Source organism: Lissotriton vulgaris, chromosome 8 (assembly GCF_964263255.1).
Source record: "Lissotriton vulgaris chromosome 8, aLisVul1.2, whole genome shotgun sequence".
NCBI classification, from domain to species: domain Eukaryota; kingdom Metazoa; phylum Chordata; class Amphibia; order Caudata; family Salamandridae; genus Lissotriton; species Lissotriton vulgaris.
Window position 1 is genome coordinate 1,418,575,754 of NC_141696.1, and position 26,724 is coordinate 1,418,602,477.

Here is a 26,724-nt window from a genome sequence, read left to right on the forward strand (position 1 = left end):
GAAGCAGAGTTTTAATGGTCCGAAGAGTTCTCTGGGTGGGTCCCTCAAGGAAATCCAGTCCCGGCGACTGCATAGTGGTAACATTTGAGGATCCCTACACGGCCCACCATATTTGCTCATGGCCCATTGATGGCGAAGGCTCACCTATTGTACCCAGGCCTTTGTCCTTTTTCTACCCGCCGCACATTACACATACTCCGGGAGGCGATTGGTCACTGGTACAACATCGGACACGGAGGGGATACTTAAATAAAGAGCAAGATCTAACCAGACGCTGGCTTGGGGCACCAACTTTGAACAGGTTTGGATGGCTTGAGGAAGTTGATTGACTTCTAAGGCAATCTGTTTTTCCACCGCCTACAAAAGCTCCCCTAGCCTTTGGGGCCACAGATTCTTCATACCCGACAACCGAACCTGATGATTCTAACCCTATCTCATTTTCGCATCCAATGATACACCCCCAGATAGTACAGGGGGCGTTGATCCCACCTAATAACTTAGGAACCCGCGCAGTAGAGCATGAGATAGTTGTACCCCCTACGCCTCTCTCGTCACCCCATCGGATGGCCCAGCCCAAGGGGAAGCGATCCATGGTACAGAGGGCATTTACCAGAAACCAGCATGAGCCCTACCAAATGCCAAACAGAGTTGTTATAGCAGAAACAGGATTGGAGCCTGATCCCCCTACTTTTCCCACTTTGCCCAGGCAGGTTATAACAGGTAAAACACAGCTGAAGATTTTAAGTTGGAATGTGGCAGGGCTAGCACGCAACTTTGAGAATCCAGGGTGGATCTCCTTCGTGGATCCCTTTGGCATCTGTCTCTTACAAGAAACATGGTGCGTGGAACCTAGACATAGGGTAGGCTTCACAACTTACTTTGTTCCCGCCTCCCAACACCAGGGCAGTAAAGGTCGCCCGTCTGGCGACCTTCTCATTTGGGTCAGCATTGCATTGGGACTAAACATAAGTCACAAAACTACTCAATCTCCTGATCTGCAGAGATTAACAATACAGTGCCCTGGGGGTAGGAAGTTAGAAGTGTTTAACCTCTACTTAAGGGGGGCCAGGGGAGGGGCATCAACGTTACCCTCTACAGGTCTAAACATCGAACTTGGATCCTGTAATATCGACTCCCTTGTAGTCATCGCAGGCGATTTTAACTGCTGCTTCGAGCCCTTGGCCAGCGAGGCGTATTTGGACACTTGGGAAGACGACGCCAAGAGAGGCATTCCTATGCTCTCTCTGGATCCGATCCAAAAATGGACCCAGAGTGTCATAGGTAATAACTCACTCTGTATGGAACATGGTCTCAGAGCAACTAATGGTCGTTCCAAGTCAGACACCAGGGGAGCGCACACCTACAACCGGGTGGGACATTCTTCCAGAATAGACTATATTTTGCTGAATTTCAATCTTTGGCCGTTCCACCAAGATATGGAAGTTCTATCGACTTGCGACAGCGACCACAACCCTTTGTCTCTAACCCTCACCCCCCCGTGACAAGTTAGGAACTTAGCCAAGCCTCTTACATGGAAATCATCCCACGAACTTATCCCTTCAAATTGTGGTAGGCGGCTAAAATGGGCCAAAGTTGCAGCGGATGAGGGGAGGATGGCGCAAGCAGAGACAATAATGACAGCTGTGATGTTGCGTCTAGATACATCGGATTTCACCGAACATTCTGTTCTGGCGGCCTTCACAGAGATCATCTCGGCCCTAAGCGATCTGTTCATAATTCCACAAAATAGGGCAAGGGCCGCAACAAGAGTTGCTCCTAAGGCAAGAGACAAGGGTATTCCTCGGAATGTCGGGTTGCCAAAGGGGAACTTATTTTAGCTGTAAAATCCCAAGACCAAAGCAAAATCAGCCTTGCTAGGAAATCGTATAAAAAAACTTTAGCCTTGGCAAGGGCAGCACATGATTCCATCTTCTGGAGTGAGCTAATGGATGCGAGTTCTAAAAAGGATTCCAAGGGGTTCTGGGATCTGATGAGAGCAAGGGACAAGCCCATTGATGCACAACTGACCTGCAACATCCCAGGGGAGGCTTGGTTTGCCCACTTTTCAAAGCTTTACTCCATTCCATTAGGTGTAATGCAATCAAACATGGGTTTCCCATCGAGACTACCGGAGGCCTCCACATTCAATGATCACCCCTTCAGTGCTAAGGAAATAGAAGGGGCAATCAGGTGCCTTGTCGCTAATAAGGCAGCAGGTCCAGATGGCATTCCTGGTGATCTGTTGAGGGTAAACACTTATGTATGGAGTAGACTAATTGCCTCTCACTTGAATGAGGCTGTGTTGGGAGGCTGCCTACCTGACTCCTGGAGGGGCGCTGAGGTCGTCCCGATTTTTAAGAAAAGCCGTCGGGACGACCCAGCTAACTACCGCTCAATCAGTCTCCTCGATTCCACTCAAAAGGTAGCGGGCAAAGTAGTTTTAGGCAGGATCCTGCACTGGGCTGAAGAAAACCAGATATTGTCAGATTTCCAGGCTGGATTTAGATCAGGAACTGGCACCATCGAACAGACATTTCGCCTTTTAATGCTGTATTGGAAAGTGGTCGTATTGGGCAGGGGCAGTTTGTATCTAGTCTTCATAGATCTACGGACAGCCTTTGACCTAGTCCCACGAGACCAACTGTGGAATGTCTTAGAGGGGTTGGGCATACCTCCTTATTTGCTGGGATTGCTTATTAAGTTTCATGAAAGCAACTTTGCACAGATTAGGTGGGGTGATCAGGGGCAAAAAACATCTCGCATTCCTGTAGATAGGGGTGTCCGCCAGGGTTGTGTGCTAGCCCCCACTCTGTTTTCTCTTTATGTTAACGGAGTGGTGGAGCATCTTCTCCATCATCCAGCAGATGCACCCTCCCTGGCTGGCAGAAAAATACCCACCCTCCTATTTGCAGATGACACCCTCCTAATCTCAAAGACCCCGGTAGGCATCCAAAAGTTGCTTTCTAGCTTTAAGGTCTTCTGCGACACCAAGGGCCTAGCTAATAATATAAGCAAAACCAAATTCCTTGTCCTAAACCCCCCCAAGGAAAACTGTAATCCCTCCCACTCTAGAGTCAGTCCCACTCGAAAGGGTTAAGGAGTTTGATTATTTGGGCATCCGACTCTGTGACTCCATGAATTGGAAGGCCCATTACCAAAAAGTCTACTTGACTCATAAGAGGGTCACAGGGGTCCTGCTAAAAGAACAACGTGCCTCATCTCTCAAACCCATTGGGGCAATCTTAGACATCTACAGGGCAAGGGTGGTGAGTGCGGCACTGTCTGGTGCGGAATTGTGGGGTGTACAGAGAGTCGCCACCTTAACACACCTCGAGAACAATTTCCACAAAGACCTTATGAAGTTACCACACAGTACCCCTACACTCCCACTCCTACTTGATGCAGGTACACGCCCAATAAGTGAACAAGCTAGGCTACGCCCCCTCCTACTATGGGCTCGGATATGGAACGTACCACAACTGTCCAGTTATGCTGATGCCCTAAGTGAACTCCTTGCATTACCGGGCTGGCACAAGGTCGGCTGGCTTAGGGAAGTTAAGCGACTTCTTTGTGAACTGGGTCTAGGAGATGCTTGGGCTAACAAAACAGCTCCATCCAAACAGTTGCTTAAGAAATTATATTGGTCATGGGTGGCTAACGACAGATCGAACAACCCCAAATCATGTAGAACTGTCAGAGTTTTTATCATTTAAGGAGCTTCCCTCTAGAGAACCTTATCTGGACTTGATTCTCAATCCGGGCGATAGATCATTGTATTTTAAATTCAGGGTGGGAGTTCTTCCTTTAGGGCAGCTCACATCGAGTTGGAAGCCACCATTGCAAACCATACCGTATTGCCCTTTCTGTGAAACTAGGGTTGAGTCAATTGCACATTTAATGTTTGAGTGTCCCGCCTATGTAGCGCCCAGGAACAGATGGCTGAAACCTCTATGCAGGAGCCTGGGCACTAGATCGCATCTGGAAGCCCTACGTATATTGCGATCAGATGCTCGCCCTCTGTTCGCATGCTGTCTGGCAAAATTCCTTGGCTGGGCATGGCGGATAAGATCTGTGAGAAAATCGCTCCTTCAGTAATATGTTTTGCTCGATTTACCCCCTAGCCTGTTTTTACTCTTGGGCAAACTATCTATTTTTATGATATTTTATTGCAGATTTCATAACGTATATTGTCTGAGAGGAATGAATTGTTAGATTGCAATGTAATTTTATTCATTTTTGTATTGTAATGCTTTTATGATATGACAAATATATCGAAATAAAGCTATTCAAACAAACTATTGGTACTTCTGAAGGGGCCTCGCTGAAAAGAACAGGTGTATCAGTCATATTTTGAGAGATATTCACACACGGGGCTCCAACAGAGACTGTGCTAGTTGTACTCACTATGCCAGCTGCTAATGATACTGTTGGTGCTGCTCCCCCCGTAGGCTGAGTAATCTCCTGTGTTGCCGCTGTAGCTGCCCTTGTTTTTGGCTTCTGCTGCCTTTGTACGCCAGTGGTGGGGTTTTTTGGTGCCATTACTTGTTCGAAAGAATGAAGCTCTTTCTGCTGTGTTTGTATCTGCTGCAGACGCTGGTGTTCTCCGGTCTCCGGCGTTTCTCGGCGTATGCTCTGACCAGGTGTGGTGGAAGGGGAGGGGTGAGTCCGCCGCTGCCACGCCGAACGAAGAAAACGCGAGTAGCTTTTCCACGGATCCAGTCGCATACCAGAGCCGGCGACTGTCTGTGAACCATGAGTATTTGATTTTATCTCTCGTCTGGAAATACAGAAAGCGAGGTCACTCTCTTATTGCACATTCGCTGCTAAAATCACTGTGCCTTGCAGAGCCAGTCGGGAGCCTCCTGCCGCACTGCTCACTCGGACACTGACGCGTCCGCCATCTTGGCCCGAGTTGTTTGCTGTTTTCTTTGTGCTGTGCTGATTTGTGTTGTGTGGGTTGATGTTGTGTCACTCATGTCTGTGCTTGACTGGTATGCTTGGTGTGCACACACTGCTTGTAGTGCATGCAGTCCTATGTGTATGTTGCCTTGTCATTGCCTGGTGTGCATCCCCTGATGTCCTGTAGTGTTTGCTCTGATTTGTTTGCATGTGCATCTGTTGTTTGTTTGCTGTGGCTGTGTTGTTCTGTAATGGTGCACTTCTTGTGTGTGTTGTGGTATGTTGTCTGTGCATTGTTCCTGAGAGATTAGGTTGTGCACTCCTGGTGTGTCTGTGCTCCCATTGCCTTTCCACAGTTTGGCTGTACAGGGCATGTCTGTTTTTGTTGTGGTTCTGTGTCTGTTTCTGTTGGGTTATGTGTTTGTCTGTTGTTTTTATGTAGAAATTTGTTCTGGCATCCCTGTGTGTGTGTGGCTCCACCCAGGGTGTGTGTTTGTTTGTGTGTGTATAGACTGGCAAGTATTGCCAGCCTTCAGTGTGTTTGGCACTGGTGTTATGTGCTGCTGGTGTGAGAGGGGTATGTGTGTACATTCCTCCTGGTGTTTGGCAGTCATGGTGTGTGTTAATGGGCCCTGTGTGTTGTGCTGCTGGTGTACTCCTGTGAAGTGGTTGTGTGCACGTGTGGCTGTTCACAGTTTGACTTCAGGGCCTTCCTTTCATCCTTGTGCCTATACATGGTTTGCCTTGCTGTCTCCGTGTGTTGTTGCACTGTTGTGTCTGTGGTTTGACTTCACTGACTGTACCACCCATGTGTGGTTTGATGGTCTGAGGGGGGTGTTCTGTGTTCCTTGTCTTGCATGTGGTGTGCACATGCTTGTTGTGTGTCTCCATGGCCTTCCATTTGTGTGCATCCCACTTTGGCTTTCCTATTTGTTGTGATCCATTGCTGTTAGCATTTGGGGTGTGTATGTGTCTGTATGTTACTGTGGTATGTATGTGTGACTATGCAGGCTGTGTGTCCATTTGTATGTTTGTTCCTTGTATGTGTTCATGTGGTACTTGTACTCATTTTTGTTTCCCTGAGTATGGTGATGTTGTAGTGTGTGTGTTTCCCTGGCCCTGTGCTACTGTGCTGTGTGTTGTGTGCTCCTGTGTAGCCACTTCAGCAGTGGCTGTCTCCCTGGTTGTTTGTTGTGTGGTGCAGGGTGTGCGTTGACCTGGCTTGTTGTTGTGCATGGGGGTGTACAGGATGGGCACATGGCATGTGCCTTCATGGGATGTGCTAATGTGTGGTGGGAGTAGTGTTGGCCCTGTGGTATTTGTGACTTGTCCATGCCTTTGTCTGGCACTGCCTTCTGCATTTTACGCATGTATTCCCTTGTGTTCACCGCTGCGGTGATGTGACCGGGACATTGCTGCAATATCGCGGTGTATGTGTATCCTGGATGCGGAGGGGTGACTTAGTGGCAGGTGGGTCATGTGTGGGTGCCCTTGTGGATGTGTTCCTATCCCCAGCAGTGTGTCGGAGGTGGATTTGGACCCTGTGTCAGCCCATGTGTTGTGTTTTGTGTTTTTGTGGTTGCATACCTGCTGCGGCGTCCACAGCGGTCCATGAGTTGCTGGTGATGTAGCAGGTACAGCACCAGAAAAAAGTGAGAGCTGGGTCCATGGCGGTCGTGACCGGGTGGTGTGGACCGGGACTCTGGTTTCGTGGTCCGCTGTCGAAATTCTGCCGTCTCTGATTGCGCAGTGTCTCCGCAGTGGTGCGTCTTTGTGGTAGTAGTAATGTAGACAAGTAGCTAAATAGAAGGTTCCAGAAAGTAGATTTATTCAGTTTACCATTCCAGATCAAGTATATAGTAAATAGTTAGGTAAGAGGGTAAAGGGTAGCCCCACCAGGAGCATCTTCTTATCTGCTCAGCCATCCATCTCCAACTGCCGGTTTCTCAGATCATCATGCACACCAACATTCCATGACAGAATCATACAATCAGGTAACATACAGGCTGAGCAATGGAAAAAGTGGGAATGAAAGTAATAAGCAAAACACTTTACTACAGTCTGCTTGTTTGGGGCATTCTAATTTGTGGAGCGGGGCAGACGTCATTCCGCACGGCGGTGAATCTCCAAAGGCTCCCACTGCCGTGGCGGTGAGCGCACTTTGATAGCGGTCTTGCCGCACCGCGGTGGATGGGAAATGGCCTATGATTGGCCATACTAATATGGCAGACGTGAGTACCGCTGCTAGCGGACAGAAAAATGCATTTTACCGCACCGCCAGCACTGCCGGCACCGCCAGCACTGCCGGCACTGCCGGCACCGCGGTGGTGCCACCGCCCGACATCCTAATGGACCACATAGAGTCTTTAAAGTTAGAAGAAGAGACACATATGGCGGCAAATGTAGGAAAAGGGAGCAGACCAAAAATGATATTCCGTGTTCTGACCTAAGTAACTAACAGAGAATCCTGATGGTAGTTTATGCTAAGCAAGACCAATGCTTGGATGGCTAATGAATTTTATTATTTCCAGATCTGGCACCAGAAGTCGTGAAAGAAAGAAAATCTCTATGAGACCAAGAATATATTCCTGGCCCTGGATATATAGATGGATTTATTACAGCCATTAAAGCTCACTGTCACCTAAAATAACAAGCACTGGCAAATCCAATAGGTTGCAGCTTTGAAAGGCTGAGCCATTTCCTTTGCCAATGCTTTTTTGTTGGTCGCATGTGTCATAGTGCATGCAGTGATAATTCAACATGGCTTATGGAATTTGGCAAAGGGTTTTCTATCAAAGAACACATGCGGCGTACTGTATGGCAACCATATTTAAGTTACAGTTGTAACATGGAGAACAGCTGTGTTCGAATGGTAAATTAAAAGGGAAAAATCATTGCTATGCTGTGTTTAAATAAAATAATGTTGTGGGATGCAAGTAGAAGTAAAAATAAACTTACTTCAAGACTGACGTTTGCAAACCAAGGGTAACCCTAACTCTAAAAGGACTGACAGACAACGATTGAATGAAAATCTTGTTGCTGAGATTTTGCTTAAGGAAAGTAAGTCTTGTTCTGGACTATGATGTAAAATTGCACTAATATCCTTATGAATTTCCTGTCCCGTGTACAAACATAATAATGAAACGTCAGCCAACAGCAATATTAAATACCACGTTTTAATGCCGGTTAATAAATTGCACAACTACTGCGATAAACAGAGTAATAACTTCAATTTGCAAGGGTAAATATTAACTGCACATACACCCATTGTAAATAAATACTGATAAGCGTCTTTTAGTGCTTCGGTGAGAACAAGGTGTCCCAGTTTCAAGATTCCATTCCTACAGTGTCACATAAGCACCAAGAGAGTGCTAACCACGTCACCGGGGGAGAACAGGCGACAAGCCTGAAGCAAGCAGCGTCACAGCTTTCCTAGTCCAGTCCTTTAACAAGTTTCACTAGAACACACGCCACAGGGTGTAGAGAGGTGTGGCTCACTGGTTAGAGGCGGCAGACCCGGAGGCTGAGAACGGCCCGGGACCAGGGTTCGATTCCCGACGCGGCAGGGTCGAGGACCAGGGTCAGCGGACTGATAATTCTCGCCTCGGTGCCCACTTTGGGCAGTGATCACACTCGGTAACTCTGGGCATTAAGCTTGCCTCATCTCTACAACGGCCCCCCACAGATGCCGGGGATGCCTGGCTTCACCTTGGAGATACCCAGCATGGGACCATCTCACAGGGAAAGCCAGGACGGGTTCCCCAGCGGTCATTCGCGCCAGGATACTCCGGTAGTAATTGAGCGCGCTATAAAACACCTTACATTTACATTTACATTTACAGGTGAAAAGCATGGGCGGCAACAGTGTACGCAGTGTAAGTGTCACAGGCACAGCAGCAGTGAAACACACACACACAGACCAAGTACAACAGAATTCATCTCACACAGAACATGTACACTACAGGGAGTGCTGATTTTACACGCTCAAACGCACACACAGACAGCCCTTAGATGCATGGACAGCGGTAATAAACTCATTAAATCAATCACCAAAGGTAGGAGCGCTGCATATTTCACTCACCTAGGCAGTAGGTGCAGCATGGCTGGCAGCCGTCCAAGCATCACTCACCCACAGAGCGGGTGTATTATGGGAGGCAGCAACCGTGAAAACATCACTTGACCATGGAACAGGGACAGCATGGGAGGCAGCAACAGTCCAACCATCACTCACCCAGAGAGCAGGTGCCAATTTCACTCACCTACACAGCAGGTGCCGCATGGGAGGCAGTAGTGCAAGCATCACTCACTCACAGAGCTGGTGGATTGAGGGAGGCATCAACAGTCCAAGCATCGCTCACCCACAGAGCGGGTGCATTGTGGGAGGCAGCAACAGTCCAACCATCACTCACCCACAGAGCTGGTGCCAATTTCACTCACCTATACAGCAGGTGAAGCATGTTAGGCAGTAGTGCAAGCAACACTCACTTGCAGAGCGGGTGCATTGTGGAAGGCAGCAACAGTCCAAGCATCACTCACCCACAGAGCGGATGCATTGCTGGAGGCAGAAACAGTGCAAGCATCACTCACCCATACAGCATGTGCTGCATGGAAGGCAGCAGCACTGCACAATTCACTCACCCATAGAGTAGGTGCAGCTGCAGGATAGGAGGCAGAGGTTCAAGCAGGAATCACCCATACAGCAGGTGCAGCATGTAAGGCAGCAGTGCAAACTTCACTCATTTATAGAGCAGGTGAAACTTGGGTGGCAGCCGTCCAAACATCACTCGCCCACAGCAGGTGCACTGTGGGAGGTGGTAACACTGCAAGCATCACTTACCCATAGCCTGGACAGGAGCAGTGCAGGTTTACATCATATGTAAAAAGGTCTACCATCAAAAGCAGCAATGGAGTGCACCCTCACATGCCAGTGTACATTTCGCTCACAAGCGTTCAATGCATGGGCATTAGAAATTTGATATCTGGTCGGAAGAGGTATGTTACCTGTCCAAGTAGGAACCACAATCCTAGCCAGGTTAAGTCAGATACACACCCTAAACTAACCTGTGCTCACCTTTGGTAGCTTGTCACTGGGCAGTCAGGCTTAACTTAAGAGGCAATGTGTAAAGTATTTGTGCAACACTTACAACTGTGAGAACCCAACATAATACAATATACACCATGTTAGAAACACAGAGTTAAGTTCTTGAACAAAACAAGGCCAAATCGGCAAAAAATCCAATGCATAGAACCAGTTATAAATGTTTTAACCCCTTCTATGCTCATGCGGAGCCGCTCCGTCATGAGCTTCGGTTGAGCTGTGCTCATGACGGAGCGGTTCCGTCATGGCCCGCTCGGCGCGCCTGCGCGGCGCGAACTCCGCGCCTGCGCTGCACGTTCCATTGAGCGGGCGGGGCCATGACGGAACCGCTCCGTCATGAGCACAGCTCAACCGCGGCTCGTGACGGAGCGGCTCTGTCACGAGCATGCGAGCGCCGCTCGGCCCCCCCAGCCCCCTTAGCGCTGCGGCGGAATTCCCGCCACAGCGAAGGGGTTAAAGTATAAACTTAAATGTAGTGTTGAAAGCATAACGTGTCAACTGAGGCCATCTGGTCACGCTAGACCAGGTCAAATTCAAACATTGAGGATGACCGCGATTGAGCGAGGGTCGGATAGAGGGAGCAACCTTGTCTGCTGAAAAGTACCTTGTTGTATCGTCAAGGACGATTCGATGAGTGGAGCAGAGAAGGCGATGCGTTGGCGTCGGTTTCTTGAGATGCAGGTGATGTGTCTGTTCTGAGCCACACAAGTCAAAGATGGGTCGTGCATGAACTCAAAGATGGAGGTGATGCGTTGTCGTCGAGCTGCGCAGGTCGAGGATGCCTTGGGACCTGGAAGCGAGGTGCAGTGCAGTCAGTGATGCAATGCCTTTGGTCCTTTCAGCAGCGGCAAGGTGTCAGCGTTGAAGGTGATGTGCCGGATAAAAGCTACGCAACAACAATAATGCGTGGGTTTTCAGACGCTGCAGCACCTTAGACCCACTTCCAAGGACCCATGACTGGATTGGCACCACATGGCAGGGCAGGACTCTCAGATGGCAAAGTCCAGGTGCTGGTGATGAGTGGAATGAAGCCTTTGAAGTCCCTGAGACTTTCAATAGGAGGCAAGCAGCCAAACCCTTTGAGTCACTCTGGTTCTGGGTTGGAGAGAAGCAGGTCCAGTCCTTCTCACTCCCAAGGAAGAGGGCAGCAAGTCAGTACAGCAGAGCAGGTGTCCAGCTTAGTGGCAGTCCAACAGAGTGGTACCCTTCTAGCAGCACAGCAGTCCTTCTTTCTGGTAGAGTATCCACAGGTCCAGACGTGCAATGAGCTGGTGGTATCAGAGGGCCAGTACTTATACCCAGTTGTGTCTTTGAAATGGAGGAGACTTCAAAGAGATGCCTTTGAAGTGCACAGAGACTTGGCCATTCCTGCCCTGGCTCCAGACTCACTACAGGGGGGTATGCAGCCCTTTGTGCATGGAGAGGACACAGCCTATTCAGGTGTGATGCAGTTCTCAGCTCCCCCCCGCCCCACCAAGCCACGTATTGGCCCATCAAGTCATACCTAACGTTCCATTGTGTGTGGATGTCTAAAGAGAATGCACAAAGCCCAACTGTTACCAACCCCATACGTGTATTCAGAGACAGGCAGAAGGCACCAAATGACTAAAGTAAACAAATGGCAACTTTCTAAAAGTGCCATTTATCGAATAACAATTTAAAATTCGACTTCACCATAAGTTGTGATTTTAAATTGTGATTCCAGAGACACCAAACTGGGGGTTTCCATCAATTGGAAATTACACTTATATGATGTAAGAAGGTAATCACAATGTTAACCTATGGGAGCGACATGCCTTGCAGTAGTAAACAACTAATTTAAGAGTCTCTTTACTACCAGTACATGTAAAATTTAAAAGTACATGTCGTAATTTTCAAATACACTGAACCCTGTCATTGGGCAGTCCACGACCTACCTTAAGGGTGCGTTATATGTATTAGAAAGGAGGGTTTGGGCCTGGCAAGATGGTTAACTTGCCAGGCCGACATGGCAGTTTAAAACTGTACACACAAACTCTGCAATGGCAGGCCTGAGACATGTTTAAAGGACTACTGGAGTGGGTGGCACAATCAGTGTTGTAGGCCCACTGGTAGTATTTAACATACAGGCCCTGGATACATGTAGTTCACTTTGCTAGGGAATTATAAGTAAATTAAATATGACAGTTGTGGATAAGCCAATGTTACCATTTTTAAAGCAGATGCACGTTAGTACTGTTTAACAGTGGCAAAGTGCCCAAATCCTAAAGCCAACAAAAATGAATTAAACGAAAAGGAGAGGAGGAAAGCAAACTGTTTACGGGTGACGCTGCAGAAAGTGCTATTTCCAACAATTGACAATAGCAGTGCAAACCTGTCTCATGTAGTAAATGGACTTCTCAGGCACCAATCCAAGTACCCCCCCCCCACATATAGACCAGGTAATGAGACACTACAGCAGTGCAAGCCTACCACACACAACATAAATACATTGCCTTAGTACAATCACACCTCATGTACTAGCTGGACAGCTTGGGCAGCAGCAGTGCAATTATCCTTAAACACAGAATAGATTTAGCATGGGTCCCTACAAAGCCAGCTCCCTTACAGAGAGATCTGGCATAGCCTGAGCAGCAGCATGGAGAGTCTGCCTCACCCACAACAGCACCCGCAAGGAGAGTCTACCTCACCCACAACAGCACCCGCAAGGAGAGTCTACCTCACCCACAACAGCAGCCGACAGGAGAGTATACCTCACCCACAACTGGTACAGCACAGGCAGCAGTAGACGAAGAATCATAGTAATCAAACGGTTCAGCACGGGCATCTGCAGTGTAAGCATTGTTTGCACACAGATCAGGTACAACAACATCAGCAGTATAAATCCCCCTCACAGTGGCATGATATAGACCACTGCTCCCCTGCAGTGCAGCGGGGGCCTGCTCCAGGGGCCTGTCTCAGTACAGTGCACTGGCCTGAGAACTCCTAACTGAGTCCGGAGGGGGCTCCTCTGTGTAGTGTGCTGGAGAGCCCCTCAAGTTTTGTTACGCTAGTGCCCCTTGATACACAGAATATGAGTGGCAGGTTTTGGGGTATAGATTCATAATATTTATGTTTAAATATCTATATGCCATAATATCGATGTTTAAATATCGATGTGAAGCAATATCGACCTGCAAGAATATCGTCGACCAGAATATCGACACGCTGGTAAGAAATATCGTTTTTTTTAATATCGAAGTTAGTATTATCATTGTTAAAAATATGAAAATGTATTTTAGTGTTCTGTATTTTAGTGTTAAAATTAACTACTTCTAAAAATTTCAAACATACTTTACAAAAATAAACTATACTTTTATGTTAATAATTTTTTGTGTATTTTAGTTCCGTAGCAGGTTGTGGATTTATAGGGGAATAGATATATTTTTTAATACATTTTTTGAATGTATTCATTTTTTTAAGAAATTAAATATTGCGTTTTATTTCCTGTAGCGGGTTGTGTGTTTATAGGGAGGGAAGTAATTTAATTAAAATGTATGAACTAATAATGTTAATTAATTATTATTTTTGTATGTAATCATTTACATTGTTAATTGTGTTAATTCATTTATTAGTTGTTAATTGGTTTTTAATTATTAATAAAAAATTGGCAAATATGTTAATTGTGTCATTTTTTAGGAGCAGGTTGTGGGTTTATAGGTGAGTAGGGTGGGAAGTAATGTAATTATAATTAATTAATAATTGTATTATTTAATATGTATGCATTTAATATTTTATGTTATTAATTGTGGTAAATATTTTGTTAATAATTGGTAAATATTTTAATTGTGTTCTTTTTTAAGAGCGGGTTGAGGGTTTATAGGGGAGTAGGGTGGGAAGTAATTTAATTATAATTCATTCATTTATAATTTGTCTTAATTAATATTATTTAATATTTCATCTTGTTAATTGGTAAGCAACTCTAGGCCAATATCACTGCTTCCTTCTCCAAGGTGCTGGATAAGTATGTGAATGTGGTTATTACAGATTTCATAGAGGCTACTAAGTCTCTTCATCCCAGTCAATCTGGGTTTAGAGTGAACTATAGTACATAAACTGCATTATTGAAGTCACTGAAACCATCAAAGCTACCCTACATAGAGGAGGTAAGGCAGTATTGATACTGCAGGACCTCTCAGCGGTTTTTGATACCGTGCCCCACGGACGACTCTTACAGAGACTCTGTGAATGCGGTATCAGGGGCCCGGTTCTCAGGTGGTTTTCTTCCTTTCTGGAAGGCCGACAGCAATCTGTCTGGTCTCCCCCCTTCTTAGCAGATATTCCACCACTGAATGTTGGAGTGCCACAAGGCTCAGTCCTGAGTCCAACTTTATTTAATATTTATATGGCCCCACTGGCATCCCTAGCTGAACATCATGGGGCAAAAGTCATAACTTATGCCGACGACACTCAACTGTTGTTCACATGTGAGAAGGACAAGGTGTTTAGTGATAACACAATTAATTTATGTCTGACTAAAATATTTGCCTGGTTCCGACAAAACCAATTGTCATGCAACTCCGTCAAAACTGAAATAATCTTCTTCGGACACACTCCGGGTGATGAATGGCATAAATGGTGGCCTCAAGATCAGTCTCCACCTTCTAGTCCAGTTACCACTGTGAAAAATCTTGAAGTCTTACTTGACTAGCACATGTCTATGAAGTCCCAGGTCCAATCAGTGGCTGGCACGTGTTTTAGGCTCCCCATATCCCACAGAAAAACAGTTCTCCAAGCCTTGATTATGTCAAGGCTGGGTTATGCAAATGTGCTTTACTTGGGCATACCAAATTATCTATTGAGCCACCTGCAGGTAGTTCAGAATGCGGCCACTAGAGCCACTTCCCTCATCGGGCCCAAGACTCGCATGGCCGCTCTTTTAAAATCCCTGCACTGGCTCTCAGTGAAAAATAGGGTTAATTTTAAGTCCCTTGTGTTGGACTTTAAGGCGCTCCATAACAGCGGAGCTCAGTACATCAGAAATAAAATGATACCCTATACCCCAGCCAGGACTTTGAGGTCATCAACCCAACATTTGCTGTCAGTACCTAAATTCATGCGGACTAGGAAGGGGAGACGCTCATTCCAGATGGTAGAGGGAAAACTATGGAATGGTCTGCCTCTTTCTCTCAGACAAGAACAAGAGCTCCTTAGTTTTAGGCGCCAACTTAAGACCTGGCTGTTCCATCAGTAATGGGGACTTTGTAGGATGAGGTTGAACACTGTTCTCTGTCAAGGGGGACTTGTTAGCGCCGGGACACTCCACGGAGTAGCCGTGCACTTTATAAATACCCCATAACATTAACATTAACATTAATTGTGTTAAATAATTTGTTATTTATACATTAATAATTGGTTATTAATTATTAATAACTAATGGGTAAATATGTAAATTGTGTCAATTTTTTATGAGTGAGTTGTGTATTTAGAGGGGAGTAGTATGGCAAGTATTTAAAATGTAACAATTTTTATTTTGTCAGTTATTTATTTATTGTTATTTTATAGTATTAATAGTATGAATTAATTTATTACTCTGTTTTTAATGTTCTTGTTTATTGTTATTAGTTAGTGAATTAATTGTTAATTGTGTCATGTTTTACAATAGTGGTGGTGTTATTTATCGGGGTATTTAGTGAGAGGTACTTTTTTTATTATTTAAGTAATTTTTAATTCATGATTATTATTTTGCTGGAGAGGGAATAGTAAATTATTCCCCTCCGATATCCAACACTTTCCCTACTGTTGCACTTGCTGGAGTAGGAATAGTAATTTGATCTCCTCCGCTATCCAACACTTTGCCTACTGTTGCACTCCGTGGAGTGGGAATAGTAAATTATTCTCCTCCGCTATACAACACTTTCCCTACTGTTGCACTCACTGGAGTGGGAACAGTAATTTTTACCCACCCACTATCCAACACTTTCCCTACTGTTGAATTTGCTGGAGTGGGAATAGTAATTATTAAAGCCAAAGGGGATGATGGACGAAGTGTTGAACATTGCAAGCACTCACCCTCAGTCAACTGATCTAGGTTTAATCCATCATCATTCTTTAGCTCACTCTGTCACCCCAGTTCAGACATGGCCAATCAGTCTGACCCTGTGCCTCATGGGAATAGTCCAGCCCGAACTGGCAAGCCATGTCTTCCCTGGACTGGAAACAAGCATTCTGGGACCGGTTTTGGCTAATCAGCCATCATCAGCCAGGCTAGTTTGAATCCAGTGGCAAAGTGAGCAAGGGACCCACATCTGGGCATACATACACAGTCAGAAGATACAGATGTAGCAACATAAGCAATCAGTGGCAACTTATACAGGGAGGTATGCAGGTGGCAATTCTACTGAGACACATTCACGCAAAGACATCATTCACAAAAAGGCACACGACAAAAACTCGAGACACGTACATTCACACCAGACAATACACCTACAACATTCATGTGGACAGAAGTGCATGCAGATGAGGTATCTGGGACACCTTTGTGAGAAGGCCAGGGTGGAAATTAGGGTTCCTGGTCTTGTGAGAAAACCCGTGGGAGACCCATATAGGATCTCGCTCCATGTTCTGTTGGGAGACAGGTCATTATCAAGGTGCTGGTCATAGGAGGATCCACAATACCACAAAAAGGAGACCAACAGAAGAGTCAAGGGGCCTTGAATCGCCGGAGTGTGCTCCGTTCGGCACCATGGACATGGCACTTTCAGGCTAGGGAAGCCTCATGGCCATGGAAGTCTGCTCATTATTCACTGCCCACAGCATTGGTTTCTCTCCCTGAACTCAAACTAGGTATACTCGGCCATTTTCTGACATTTGCAGCTCAGACAAATTACCTTTGGAAACATCTAAGTGTAGTACCCTTCTGTATCAGATGGGAGCAACCAAGGGAACAGCCAGCGCCTGAGGTGTAATGCAAACAAATCATCGATGTATTTGATATCCGGTCATGCTTGGTTAAACTTTAAATGACTCCATTGTTTTATTTTTGCAATCGATGTAACACTCTGAGGACAAGAACTTACGAAACAGCAAGAACAAGAGGTAGGTCAAGATAAGGGCACGAGCATGATAACAACAGATGTGCAGGTATGAAAGCTTCTTTGATTCTATAGAGAGAATTTCACAGGAATTTTCCTTCATGCCTGCCGAGGGGCACACGGCTCTCTAAAGTCCAAAAAACGTACCTGAACCTGGATTTCATTTTTTCAAATTCTACTTTCCCTCATTGTTCACATTAATGTTTAGCACAGATTTTGATAAGTTGAGAACCACAATACCACTCACTTGTCAAATATCACTCCATGTAATTTCCTTAAAAATACCTAAAGTACATAACCCACGCTCATGCTCTTTTTAAGAAAATGTGTACGTTTAGGTCTTGCTTACGTTGGGTGACATTTTGTCTGCATTTTCCAGCTATATTGTGTGTTTATCTGCTCCCATGCCCCTCCGTGTTGCTCTGTCTCACCTTGTGCTTCTCTACTCCCCCTCCCATCCCCCTTACCCCGCTGTCCGTGTTGCTCCATCGCCTCTCTGTATGACGTCTCCCTCAATGTCTGCGCTACTCTGTCTCGCCGTGTGTTTCTGTGCTCCCCATGTTGCTTTAAACGCTTCCAAAAACCTCCTTGTTTACTCATTGAACATTTTCACTTTGCTTTCATAGCATTATCACACCTGGTGACCAAACCAGCTGTCATGTTTTAAAAAGTACTTATTCATCCATTCTAGACACACCTTCAAGTTGTGTATCAATATTTCTATAAAAATAAAAGCACTGTAGCCCCCCCCCCCCAAAAAAAGGCAGAAGTTCAGCAAGATAACCAAAGATTCATCCAGACCAAAAGACAACAGGTGCACAGGACTCTCCCCTGTGAGCCGAACACAGCACACTAAAGATGGAGGGATTGCTTCAAAGAGGCCATTGTAATTCTAAGAGAAACTTGCGCCTAGAGAATGCAATAAAGGAAAAAGTGTGCAAAATGTGTTTACTACACGTGCACATGTATATTGTATGTCAAAAAGACCACATATGAGGTGCACAGGGTCCTGAGTGAGATGGGAATGTTTGTAAAAAGCATTCCACAATTTTCCCATCCATCAGTATGTATACACGTATGGGGAAAGAAAATAGGCATTAGCCAACAACGTAGAACATTATACGGCACATGAATATATACCATAAAGTGTTCACATACACATCACATGTCATGCATTGGATAGGGATGAAGAACAATATCTAAAACCTCAGAAGCCATGACCTCTCCTTCCCAATCACAGCTGTCCATAGCCAGACCCATCTCTTCCAAGATGAAATTCAGCGAGATACCCTGGCTGGAATGAAATGCAAAACCTGTGGATTATACGACTTTTCATTTGGAAAACCTGCATTGAAAGGTTCATCTGCCCACTACCTCTGATGGACAAAGGGGACTAGGAGCAAAATCTCCTTGTCTCTGAAACCCCGAATTTCAAAATGTATCTTCCTCATGAAGGAATCACTCGCTGATGCTTCAGCAACCCTCTGGCACACCCTTCCTGCACCTCTAAGGGCCCAATCAAACCTTTCCTTCAAGCCACTGATAGAAGCTCATCTGTTCCGTTTTCACAAACTTTGGATATCGAAGCCCTCCTGTCTACTTCCCATTTCTTCCACCCCTCCCTTTTCTTGCCTTGCCTCCTAAATGTTCATTATATTTTTTCCTGCAAAGCTTAAGGCGTGAAAATACCTCTGAATAACCCCCTGTGCTACAGAAGAAAGTGAAGTAAATAAATGCACGTGTATTTACCATGCAAGTTCTGGTGCACACCCGCTTCTCCATCTCGGTCTGAGAGGATTCCAGATTGGTCGGACCCAGCATCTGACTCAGCACGACCAACTCCCTCTGCTGCGACTGGCTCTGGGGAGCACCGGGGCTAAGCAACAGCGTTACATAAACAACACTTGCTGAAAGGGCAGGAGGGTTGGGACCCAGGCCAAAAGCGAGGCTCCTGGAGCTAATGTTTGCTTTCTTTACCTCTGGCAATCCGAAAGAATGTCACCTCCACCAATGCATAATGTAAATGATTGACGTGCAAGGGGTGGTGTGTACACTACAAAGGAGTGTGAGCTGGTCCAGGCGTCAGGGTAAACAATGCAGCAATGTCCACACCTGCTCAAAGATGCTTCTCTGGTGTGTGTGCACAGGTGGCGAACAGCTTTGCCACACCTCTCCTCAAACCCTGGAGAGCACAGCACAGAAAGCACACAGCAAAGAAAGCATGCATCTATTCCTAAGGGACATTGGGCCTGAATCACGAAGGTATTAATGAGTATGTTAAAAAGTACCAGTACACATTTTTTTAATCGGGCCCAACAATTCTAAATGCCCATTAGTGAAGCTGCACAGAGGGCACAATCCTATGAATAGTGTCTGAATATTTTAATTTAATTTCGTTTACATACTCTTGCATGCCTTTGTGAGCTGACTAAATATATACATTTTCAGATACAATATAGCATATATTTTTTAGGGAATCACAAACAAAACATCACATCGAAATTAAAAGATACCTGCAACAAATTAAATGCAATTAAGTACACATAAATGCCCAAGTATACAATAATCCGCCCCACTTTAACACGTTATTACTTTAGTTCTCAACAGCTGGTGTAAGAGTGCATTCATGCCCATGTTGTGTCTTTCCGAAGTACTCAACAGCTGGTGTGGAAGTGAATTCATGCCCCTGTTGTGTCTTACTGAAGTACTCAACAGCTGGTGTGGGAGTATATTCATGCCCCTGTTGTGTCTTACTGAAGTACTCAACAGCTGGTGTGGGAGTATATTCATGCCCCTGTTGTGTGTCTTACCGAAGTACTCAACAGCTGGTGTGGGAGTGTATTCATGCCCCTGTTGTGTGTCTTACCGAAGTACTCAACAGCTGGTGTGGGAGTGTATTCATGCCCCTGTTGTGTGTCTTACCGAAGTACTCAACAGCTGGTGTGGGAGTGTATTCATGCCCCTGTTGTGTGTCTTACTGAAGTACTCAGCAGCTGGTGTGGGAGTGTATTCATGCCCCTGTTGTGTGTCTTACTGAAGTACTCAGCAGCTGGTGCAAGAGTATTCATGCCCCTGTTGTGTGTCTTACCGAAGTACTCAACAGCTAGTGTGGGAGTATATTCATGCCCCTGTTGTGTCTTACCAAAGTACTCAGCAGCTGGTGTGGGAGTGTATTCATGCCCATGTTGTGTCTTACTGAAGTACTCAACAGCTGGTGTGGGAGTGTATTCATGCCCCTGTTGTGTCTTACTGAAGTACTCAACAGCTGGTGTGGGAGTATATTCATGCCCCTGTTGTGTGTCTTACCGAAGTACTCAACAGCTGGTGTGTGAGTATATTCATGCCCCTGTTGTGTGTCTTACCGAAGTACTCAACAGCTGGTGTGGGAGTGTATTCATGCCCATGTTGTGTCTTACTGAAGTACTCAGCAGCTGGTGTGGGAGTGTATTCATGCCCATGTTGTGTCTTACTGAAGTACTCAGCAGCTGGTGTGGGAGTGTATTCATGCCCCTGTTGTGCCTTACTGAAGTACTCAACAGCTGGTGTGGGAGTGTATTTATGCCCATGTTGTGTCTTACCGAAGTACTCAACAGCTGGTGTGGGAGTGTATTCATGACCATGTTGTGTCTTACTGAAGTACTCAACAGCTGGTGTGGGAGTATTCATGCCCCTGTTGTGTCTTATCAGAGCACTATACAGCTGGTGTGGGAGTGTATTCATGCCCATGTTGTGTCTTACTGAAGTACTCAGCAGCTGGTGTGGGAGTGTATTCATGCCCCTGTTGTGCCTTACTGAAGTACTCAACAGCTGGTGTGGGAGTATATTCATGCCCCTGTTGTGTGTCTTACCGAAGTACTCAACAGCTGGTGTGGGAGTGTATTCATGCCCCTGTTGTGTGTCTTACTAAAGTACTCAGCAGCTGGTGTGGGAGTGTATTCATGCCCATGTTGTGTCTTACTGAAGTACTCAGCAGCTGGTGTGGGAGTGTATTCATGCCCATGTTGTGTCTTTCTGAAGTACTCAACAGCTGGTGTGGAAGTGAATTCATGCCCCTGTTGTGTTTTACTGAAGTACTCAACAGCTGGTGTGGGAGTATATTCATGCCCCTGTTGTGTCTTACCGAAGTACTCAACAGCTGGTGTGGAAGTGTATTTATGCCCATGTGTGTCTTACCAAAGCACTCAACTGCTAGTGTGGGAGTGTATGCATGCAGGCTGACGAGCCTGGGATCCCGCACCTAAGCGCCGGAGTGGTACTATACCTGGCAGATATTGGCAGCCATCGGCGACCCCAGAACACTGCCTATCCCTGCTGACGAGGGTTGAAAACCCGAAACACGTGTCCAGGGATGGCGAAGACAGCGAAGATAGCAAGATCGAAAGATGATGCATCGCGAACACTCTACTACAATGACCAGAGTCCTTAGGGGCAACTTCCGCCGGTGTGTGAGTAGTGTGCGACCCCACCCCCTTTTTGTAACTTTAAGCTCCCTTGAGCAGCGGGCTGACGAGCCTGGGATCCCGCACCTACGCGCCGGAGTGGTACTATACCTGGCAGATATTGGCAGCCATCGGCGACCCCAGAACACTGCCTATCCCTGCTGACGAGGGTTGAAAACCCGAAACACGTGTCCAGGGATGGCGAAGACAGCGAAGATAGCAAGATCGAAAGATGATGCATCGCGAACACTCTACTACAATGACCAGAGTCCTTAGGGGCAACTTCCGCCGGTGTGTGAGTAGTGTGCGACCCCACCCCCTTTATGCATGCACATGTTGTGTCTTACCGAAGTACTCAACAGCTGGTGCGAGAGTATTCATGCCCCTGTTGTGTCTTAACAAAGTACTCAACAGCTGGTGTGGGAGTGTATTTATGCCCATGTTGTGTCTTACCGAAGTACTCAACAGCTGGTGTGGGAGTGTATTCATGACCATGTTGTGTCTTACTGAAGTACTCAACAGCTGGTGTGGGAGTATTCATGCCCCTGTTGTGTCTTATCAGAGCACTATACAGCTGGTGTGGGAGTTTATTCATGCTGTCCCTTGCTGAAGTACTCAACAGCTAGTATGGAAGTGTTTTTATGCCCATGTTGTGTCTTACCACCAGAGCACTCTACAGCTGGTGTGGGAGTTCATTTATGCTGTCCCTTGCTGAAGTACTGAACAGCTAGTGTGGAAGTGTTTTTATGCCCATGTTGTGTCTTACCAGAGAACTCTACAGCTGGTGTGGGAGTTTATTCATGCAGTCCCTTGCTGAAAGAACTCAACAGCTGGTGTGGAAGTGTACCCATGCACATGTTGTTCCTTACTGAAGTAGTCAACACTGGTGAATGAGTGTAATTATGCCCATGTTGTGTCTTTCCAAAGCACTCCACAGCTTTTGTGAAAGTGTATTCATGCCCATGTTGTGTCTTACCGAAGTAACAACAGCTGGTGTAAGAGTGTATTCATGCCTCTGTTGTGTCTTCAGTGGCAGCTCCTCCGATAAGGCGGAGGAGCGTTGTCCCACTGTGCAAAAAGGAATTGTTATTGTCATTTTATTTCCTATTGCATAGTCAATGGACTATGTGCAGTGTGGGGCAGGGTAGGGCAGGGTGGGGCTGTCCAGATCATGGGAGGAGTGATTTGCACTCCCAAAGTGTGCATGAACTGTTTGGCCGGCCCTCTTGGGCCGACCAAACAGTTCATGTGCACTCTACATGTTCCTACCAGGCTGCACTACACAGCCTGGTGAGGAACATGCACAGGCTCCCTGTTCAAGTCTGAGCGCCGATCCACGGTGCCCAGACCAATCACACTGCTGCATTGCAGCGTTGTGATTGGCTCAGGGGAGCCTGTGTCCAGGGTGCCTTCTGCTGCCGGCCGGACTGCAGAGAAAGAAGGAACAGGACACAGGGGAGGCAGTGGCCGGCCGGCCATTCTAACGTTTTAAAAAAAAATTATTAACCCCGGCCCCACCACCCCATCTGGTAGCAACTTCTAGCTACTGTGTCTTACCGAAGTACTCAACAGCTGGTGTAAGAGTGTATTCATGCCCATATTGTGCCTTACCGATAGATGATTTGATATTTCGCCTGATCTTTGCACACATCAGGATCAACCGGCGAGCAGGAGCAGGGTCATGATATAGGCTACCGATCCCAATGTTTCAGAAGCATTGGGTCCGAAGTGCAGTGACACCTGGAATTAACACAAAAACAGGGAGTGGGTCAAATCAAGAACTGTGCCAAATTCAAGCAGCAGATGTGTAATATCACATTAGGTGTGGTCCAGTCAAATGAAGAACCCTCTTGTCATCTTCCTGTGACCATTATGTGCTTCTTTCACCACCAGGACGGAATTATTAAGCAAATGATTAAATGTTCTCTCTCTCTCTCTCTACAAACATATATTTATATACATATACATATATATATATATATATATATATTTATTTATTTTTTTCATACTAAGGTGTATTTTATTCCATACAGTCAAGTAAGGTTTAGGAGATTACTCTATTATTCTTTAGGAAACCCCCTCACAACACGTTAAGCTCCTTCCCCTTGTGCACTCATGTAGTCTAAGGTTGTTTAGATGGCATTTCATTCCTCTCCCTTTGTAGATCGCAATTCCTTAAGATCTATTGTATTTTAATGTCATTCATTACTCCATTCCCAGCTTATTCAACTGTCACTGAAGGTTGATGGAGATGCAGTTTATGTTGAAGCGGGATACAACTTCTGTTTGAGGCTCCAGCCTATTGTCCAAATGGTTTTCTTTTTGTGTTTCTGGCACTGCGATTTTCTGGTTTCTTCTACCTATACCGTCTTGCCCCTTTACCGTTCAGGGTGTTCCTGAAAAGGTTAGTTATTTCGGCCGATGGTCTTCTGCATCTACATCACTCGCTGCAGGCATCAACTCTTCCTTCGAACTCTGCTGTTATTTCTACTGTGATCATACACAGAGATTTGTCTTTCCTCTCTTGCAACAATTTCTAACTACCTTTTGCCTTTCAGTCCTGAATGATCTTCCAAGACTTGTACACAGATTCTACCAATGCAGAAATACTATAATTTAATATATCTCACTCAAATATTCTTTACTCTCCCTCCCTACCAATCACTTTTCATTTATTTCCCTTTTTTCATTGTTAACTTATATTCCAGGTATCCCATTTGACCGCCCTATTGCTTTCCTCTCACCCTTCATATCTTTGGGTCTATTGGATTTGTATATGGTTTCTATATAACAATTCGAAAATATTCTCCATTCTTCCTTTCCAGGCTACCAAAGCCCTCATGTTTAATCTCCTGCTAAGCTACCCAGAAGAGCATTCCTCCATCCTTTTCACATCTTTGTTCCTCTCTGATAGTTAGGTATATTCCCTTTAACTGAATTTTTCAGCTCAACTTTCATCTATTCATAAATCTGTCTGCTTGGTCTGTTTCCAGTACTGACTGCTATTCCATCTGCCTGGGTACGGGCTTCAGAAAGGAGGACTCTCCACCCTGACTACCTGATTAGAAATGTTAAGATCCCCAAATCACATAAAGCGGCATTAAACTGCTTCAGTGGCCTTGATGTGCAGCAAGAATCGCAAGGACCTCTGCTTCCAGCATCAGTCTGCAGAAAGCACACTGGAGGAATTGTGCCAAAGCAAGGATTAGCAATGATAGACATGTGAGGCTGCACAAACTGGAGTTATCCTGGAACCAGAACTGCACCACATCACAGTTTGGTGTAAGAGAGAGTGGCAACTGACCCAGGAAAATCTGTCCAGTTCCCTCTAGAAACCTAGACCTCAATTATGATGGCGGACGGACCTGCGTCCATCCGATGGACCGTCCACAGGGCAGCGGCGTTCCCTCCATGACAATTAGGATGTTACCGCCACCCTGGCGGTCACATCCCGTATCGTTAACATTGCGGCGGGTGCTGCTTGAAGCAGCACCCGCCGCAAGGTTAAAAATGCAGGCTTTGCATTTGCATGCGCAAAGCGGCAGGCACAGCGCAGTGGTACCCCCATGTGCACCCCCACCCCCACCCCCCTTCACCTTGGGGGCCCGCAAGGGGCCCCCAGAAGCAAAGGTCCACATGCTTTTCCATGGCAGGAAAGCCACCTGCGGAAAAGCATGTTTTCACACAAATCCTAATTTGGCTGACGGTGTCTTGCAGACACCGCCACCAAATTGCGGTCAACACCCCGCAGATCAGCGGCAGACGGCCCTGCAGTCCACCGCTGTTCCCACCACCATCATAATCTGGCAGTGGGTGTTTTCTCTGACCGCGGCGGTGAATCCGCATCCTCCGGGCCAGCGGTGGCCTCCACCGGCCCGGAGGATGCGGATTCACCGCAATCATAATCGACCCCTATGTCTGGTGACAGAAAAAAAATCTACCACCATGAAGGGCCTTCAATAAAAACTCAAGGTGGGAGAAGTGGTTTTGGTGAGCACAGTTAATGAAAGAGACCAAGCTTGTTGTTCCCTTCCACGAGAACAGAAACCCAGAAAGAAGGAAGTCTAAGACCCCCTGCAGTAACTTGACAGAAAGCAGGCTTTCACAACAGTCAACGCTTTGACCACCAGTTTTCCTCCACGGTACAGCACCAAACAACACTGTATATTCTATAGAAAATTAAATTATGTAGAATATTCTCCATGCCTTCCAGTACTTCAAAACATGTAGACACCATTGAGCACAAGTTACAAATCACCAGTTTAAGTTTGCAATTCACCCAAAAATGTAAAATCTTAGCGTGCAAATACTGATAGTGGAGAAGTACGAATTTGTATCAGACTCATAATAGCATGTTAGGGATCATACATGCATGAACCACAGATCATGCCTAAATGAGTCCCAGGCATGTGATGATGATGAGCATTATAAACCCGAATAAATGTTGACTCTCCATACAAGAACGGATACATCTGCATACATGGGAGAAAGATTACCATGCGACATTAGTTCATGGAAATATGTAATGATCTTGCGTTTGTGAATCAGGGTAAGATTTTGCGAACAAAGCAATCCATTGTTCATGCGTGTAGGTTTACCTGCTGCAGGCAAAAGCTAATGGGAAATGTGCCAAAGTATGCTGCCTACATATTAAGGTACAGAGTAAAAGCCTAAATTAGTATAATTGTATTTTCTATTTGATTGAGCAAGAATTTGCAAGAGTCTGTTTTATGAGAGATGATCCAGAAAAATATTAAATACGGTCATTAGCAAAGCTGAAGAATAAGCATTATATATTGCTATTCTCCATTTCTATACATAGGACTTCCCTTTAATAAGCCTATCATATAATACCTTCCACCATTCGAGTAATAAATTAGCAAGAAGGATCACCTGTAAATTGCCTGAGTGAAGAGCCCCAAATCAGGGTGAAACCTCTCTTGGGTTGATTGTCTCTGGGTCCAGGGAGGACCTGGCCTATAAGTTTGAGCGGGTCTGTCCCCATTGGAGCAGGGTTAGGACTGATTTGCACATGGCTGCTCCCAAATTGTGGTGTCATGGGGTGAAAGAATGATGGACTAGAATGCTACCCGAAGTGATGGCCAGTGGTTAGACACATCGCAAGCATTCCTCCAATAACATTTTGTGCCTTTCAATTGACAAGCTTAACCACAAGACAAGGAAAAAAACTTACATTTCTCGAAACCATGAGATATCAAGTACTGTTGAGATTCTT

At 45.9% G+C, this 26,724-nt stretch overlaps 1 protein-coding gene across 3 annotated transcripts in view; it reads right to left on the minus strand.

The window, feature by feature from the left end:
* Positions 1 to 26,724, minus strand: part of TMPRSS2 (transmembrane serine protease 2) — a 306,146-nt gene that overhangs the window by 207,871 nt on the left and 71,551 nt on the right. The window contains exon 2 of one of the 3 annotated variants that reach the window (XM_086935437.1): positions 23,100 to 23,228. The gene's annotated coding sequence lies outside the window, so the exon portion shown is untranslated. Of the gene's footprint in view, positions 1 to 18,798; positions 18,909 to 23,045; positions 23,229 to 26,724 lie in introns of those variants that run through there. The other 2 variants (XM_086935438.1, XM_086935439.1) reach the window with 2 other exon arrangements.